Source organism: Phoenix dactylifera, unplaced genomic scaffold (assembly GCF_009389715.1).
Source record: "Phoenix dactylifera cultivar Barhee BC4 unplaced genomic scaffold, palm_55x_up_171113_PBpolish2nd_filt_p 000345F, whole genome shotgun sequence".
NCBI lineage: Eukaryota > Viridiplantae > Streptophyta > Magnoliopsida > Arecales > Arecaceae > Phoenix > Phoenix dactylifera.
Window position 1 is genome coordinate 249,203 of NW_024067804.1, and position 6,000 is coordinate 255,202.

Genomic DNA, 6,000 nt, shown 5'->3' on the forward strand with positions numbered 1-6,000 from the left:
ACATAGTTAAAAGAAGAAATCATTACAAGTATTGATTTCTACTACAAAAAGTGTTTCAAAATAGCCTAGGGTATACAAAAAGAAGATCCCTAGATGTCTACACAAAGTCCCTTATCGGCGACGTTGCTCATAAGCCCTACAAGCTGCATCTATAAATGCATTGATTGAATCCATTAGGGTCTTGAACTGATCTCCCTGTGACTTATGGAAGGCTGCCACGAGTGCTTCAAATTCTATGGTTGCCATTTCAATTCTTCCTCTAAGTTGGGCAACCAAGGTGCCCACATTTCCTTCTGGGCTTGTCAACTCTTTAAGACTCTTTGAAATGGTCTTCGGGCTGTCCTTTAGCTCAATTGATCTGAATGTTTGGGTGGCACCCACACCAACTATTTCTTGCGTTGTAGCTTCAATTTGAGCTCTAATTTCCTTCAGCTCTTGTAGAAGCCCTTCATGTGAAGCTCTGATGGGGGCCAACTCAGTAGAGATCATGGATCTCATTTCCTCCCTCATCTGCTGGCAAATGACAGATGCTAAGGTACGCATCTGGTCTTCTGATAGGAAGGAGGGCCCACTGACTGGAGGAGGTGGTGGCATGGATGTGGAAGGTCCAGCTGAGCTGGAGGGTATATCAGGGAAATCCATGTGGCTGGGTGGAGGAGAGTGGTGGTCAGACTCCTGATGTGGGATCTCAGGCTCTAGGGTTTGAGCTTTTCTTTTTGGTACCTTGACCCAAGACCCATCTACCTTTTGAAACTCCATTCTTCGCATTGTGCCCTCATTATAGTAGTCGGTGTTTCTCAAGGGTTTTGCAGGTTCATTTTCGGGAATGTGAACCTTAAAGTGTTTAAATACTAGGGTAAATATCATGCCATAGGGTATACTAAACCTAGAATACCTATGACATAGAGCAATGTAGTTTAACATGAGTCTAGGGAGGTTTAGAGGAATCCCTAGTAGGATATGGTGCATGATAACTAAATCTCGCTCCGAAACAAAATCGAAGCGACCGGTTTTAGGAAACAAGACCCGGTTGACAATACTTAAAAGTAATCTCATCTCGGCATTTAGGTCTTGTGAGTTCACTACATCAAGAGGGCCGCAGTCCTCTCGTCCTAAAAGTAAGTTTAGGGCTATTTTCCTTTGGGGATGTGAGGTTGGAGCCTCACCGTCCTTAGGGATTTGCAAAACAGTGGATAAGATGTCCTCATTAATTTCTACTAATGTCCCCCGGACATATGCAGTGTACCCTAAGTCCCCTAAAGCCATATTACTAAACATTTCTCTAACAAGGCCGGGGTAGATCGAGGTATTGAGGGTACAAAGGTGCTCCCACCCTTGGGCTCGGAGTCTCTCTCCAATAGAGAACCCCTCATTATTTAGAAAATGAAAATCTATGTACCTCCCGGTTGTTACTGTGCGATTTGCACAGGAAATGGTTGTGGTCGGCGGAGCAACCGGAGGAGACGGCGCGGAAGGTTCTTCCCTCCGTTCCTCACCGTCGGCCGCTGCCCTAGGACGCCTCCCACCAGTCCTCCTAGCTCTTTTGGGTGCCATTGAATGGAAATCCTAGGGAAATGAGGAGAAAGAGGCTAGGGTTTGTGTTGGAGAAAAATGGAGGCTAGGGTTTTTGTTTTTGTCGGGGATGAAAGGGAAAGCTCGGGTCGGCTCGAGCTGTTTCGACCTATTTTAAAAATCCTCGTTCGGTCCCCGAGACGTCTCCGTGACTAAGGCGAGACGTCTCGCCTGGGGGGACGTCTCTGCGATTTGCCAGAGACGTCTCCGGCACTGAAAAATTTCAGACTGAATTCTATCTTTTCCCAATTTTTTATTTAATCACCCTAATCAACATGATTTCTTTTGATAAACACAGAGTGAATTTGTTTGTGATCCTCCCCCTTAATAATACATCCTATAATAATTTGATAATGATTTTTGAATTATTAATATTGAAATGAGGAATGTTTGACCAAATTTCGAATACCTATGAAATAGGCTCTGAAAATATCTCCATGAAGAGTCCAAGGGAGGGTAACCATCCTCCGGAAAGTCAAACAGTTCGTCATTTAGCTTAGATGAATTCATGCTTTCACTTATGTTTACCTTGAGGTGGATTACTAGTTTGAGTAGCAAAGCTATGCAATACAAGTTCAATTTATTTGCTAGGATCATACAAGCTCAAAGCATTCCTTAAGAAGTTGAATCTATCTTTACAAAGGGGCTTTGTAAAGATATCGGCCAATTGATTTTCAGTACATACATATTCAATCATCACATCATTTTTCAGCACATGATCCCTAATAAAATGATGCCTAATCTCTATATGCTTTGACTTAGAGTGTTGGACAGGATTTTTTGTTAAATTAATTGCACTTGTATTATCACATTTAATTGGTATATTATCCATTTTGATACCGAAGTCTTCAAGTTGTTGCTTAATCCAAAGAACTTGGGCACAACAGCTTCCAGCTGCAATGTACTCAGCCTCAGCTGTGGACAAGGCAACTGAATTTTGTTTCTTGCTAAACCAGAAAACCAAATTTGCACCTAAGAATTGACATGTGCCACTTGTGCTTTTTCTGTCGAGTTTGCACCGGCAAAATCAGCATCGGAATAAGCAATTAAATTTATGTCAGATTGTTTAGAATACCATAAGCCTACATTAGATGTCCCTACCAGATATCTAAAAATTCTTTTAACAGCTTGCAAGTGTGATTCCTTAGGACATGCTTGGTATCTAGCACACATACAAACACTGAATAATATATCTGGTCTACTAGCAGTAAGGTAAAGTAATGAGCCTATCATACCTCTGTACAATTTGCAGTCTATACTTTTACCTTTTTCATCTTTGTCAAGCTTGCAACTTGAGCCCATGGGTGTGCTGATTTCCTTTGCATCCTTCATCTTGAATTTTTCCAACATTTCCTTGACATATTTGGACTGACTGATGAAGATGCCTTCCTCTGATTGTTTTATTTGTAGCCCAAGAAAGAAGTTGAGCTCACCCATCATGCTCATTTCAAATTCTCCTTGCATAAGCTTGGCAAACTCTTGACAAAGACTATCATTAGTAGCACCAAAAATTATATCATCCACATAAATTTGTACAAGCAGTAAGTCATTTCCTTTTCTTTTAATGAAGAGGGTTTTGTCTACATTTCCTCTCTTAAATTTATTTTCAATTAGAAAATTACTTAATCTTTCGTACCATGCCCTAGGGGCTTGCTTAAGTCCATACAATGCTTTATGCAATTTATACACATAATCTGGATGTAAGTGATTTTCAAAACCTGGAGGTTGTCCTACATAAACTTCCTCCATTATATAACCATTTAAAAACGCACTTTTTACATCCATTTGATAGAGTTTAAAATCCATGAAGCATGCATATGCCAAAAGCAGTCTAATAGCTTCTAACCTAGCAACAGGAGCAAAAGTTTCATCGAAATCTATTCCTTCCTCCTAATTATAGCCTTTGGCCACTAGCCTAGCTTTGTTTCTTATTACTATTCCATCTTCATCTAGTTTATTTCTATATACCCATTTGGTGCCTATAATTGAAACATTAGGGGGTCTTTTCATTAAAGTCCAAACTTCATTTCTTTCAAATTGGTTTAATTCCTCTTGCATAGCATTCATCCAATTATCATCTTTTCAGCTTCTTCTAGTGATTTAGGCTCGATTTGTGAAACGAATGCAAGTTAATTACTAGTATTTCTTAGAGATGATCTTGTCCTTACCCCTTGTGAGGGATCACCAAGGATTAGATCCCTTGGATGACCATGTGCATACCTCCATTCCTTAGGAAGATCTTGATTTCTCAACGGAGGTTGGTCTTCTTCTTCATCTTGCTGAATTGTATCTTCTTTGATCTCATCCTCTTGTTGTTTGTCTTGTATGGAGAATTCCTTCATTCGGTCTTCAAGTATACCTGCATCACCATCTTCTTCTTTTCTAGAAGAATCTCCATTAGCTTCATCAAAAACAACATGAATGGATTCTTCAACAACGAGAGTTCTCTTGTTGAAGACCCTGTATGCTCTACTAGATGAGGAATAACCTAAGAAGATCCCCTCATCTGATTTAGCACTAAATTTGCTTAGGTTGTCCTTTCCATTATTTAAAATAAAGCATCGACAACTGAAAACATGAAAATAGCTTATATTTGGTTTCTTACCTTTTATTAACTCATAAGGTGTTTTCTTCAAGATGGATCTAACTAATGCACGGTTTAAAATGTGACATGCAGTTTTTATTGCTTCAGCCCAAAAATATTTTGGTAGATCCGATTCGCACAACATGGTACGAGCCATATCTGCTAGTGTGCGATTCTTCCTCTCTACCACCCCATTTTGTTGGGGTGTCCTAGGTGCCGAGAAATTGTGATTGATACCATTTTCGTCACAAAACTTTTCAAAGTGCTGATTTTCAAACTCGGTACCATGATCACTCCTAATTGCTTTTAGTTTAAGATTGAGTTCATTCGAAACTCTATTATGAAACTTGATAAAAGCGGGAAAGGACTCATCTTTATGTGCAAGAAATGAAACCCATGTAAAACGTGAAAAATCATCAACAATTACAAGACCAAATTTCTTACCCCCTAGACTAGCAGTTCTAGTGGGTCCAAACAAATCCATGTGGATTAGTTCTAAGGGTTTTGTTGTTGAGACTATGTTTTTAGACTTGAAAGAGCTTCTCGTTTGTTTCCCTAATTGACATGCAGCACAAATTTTGTTCTTTTCAAAATCTATCTTTGGTAGTCCTTTGACTAGATCTTTTGTAATCAATTTAGAAATTAAATCCATGCTAGCATGTCCTAACCTACGATGCCATAACCAACTAGTCTCATTGACTTTGGGACTCATGGCTACAAGACATTGGCCATCCTTCATGGTGAGATCATCAAGATCAACCATGTAAACATTTCTATGCCTATGTCCTGTGAGTATGATCTCATTGTCAATTGGACTACTAATTATGCATAGTGATGATTCAAATGACACTTTAAATCCCTTGTCACAAAATTGACTTATACTTAATAGATTATGTTTTAGTCCATTAACTAACAATACATTGTCAATAAAAGAGGAGGGTGAAATGGAGATTTTACCAACACCAATGATTTGACCTTTAGCATTGTCTCCAAATGTGACTACTCCTCCTTCTTTTGATTTCAAAGTGACGAAGAGACTCTTGTCACCGGTCATATGCCTTGAGCAACCACTATCAAGATACCACATTCTCCTTTTATTCCCGGCTGCAAGGCATACCTGCAAAATGATCATGTGAAGCTCTTAGGTACCCAAGTTTTCTTGGGTCCTTCGTGGTTAGTGTAGTTGGTTCCCTTAGGCACCCATACTTTAGTTATGTTTTTAGCTTTCACAAATGTACTCTTGTTAGTTTGGATCTTTCTTTGAATACAAGAGTAGGCTTTATGTCCATTCTTTCCGCAATGAAAGCATGTAGGTTTTTCAGTTTTTACATCTTTTGCTTTTACAAAGAAATTCTTTAGATACTTTTGTTGTTTGTTAGTTTTATATTACTAATCCGGCTTTATTAAAAACAGCTCTTTGATTTGAAAGAATAAGATTTAATTTTTCAGAGCTTTGTGTGAATTTTTCAACAATTGGTTTGTATTTATGTACCTCATTCTTAAGATTTAAATTTTCTTTAACTAGTTCTTCCTTATCCTTTTTAAGGGATTCAACATTTTGTGCAAGTGAGGTATTATTATCGAGTAGAGATTTTACTTTTAGATTTAATTCCTTAATTAGTGTTTTTCCCGTTTTATTTTCAATGCTAAGTTTTAAGTTTCTATTTTCTAGGTCAATGGTGTTAATATTTTTAACGCTCTCCTTCTCAATCAATAGGTTTTCAATATCTTCTTTCAGTTTTTGATTGGAGGCTTTTAACTCTTTATTCTTTGCTCCTAACATACTACAATCACCCATAAGTTCTTGAAAAGCTTCATACAATTCTTCTAAAGTAAAATTTATA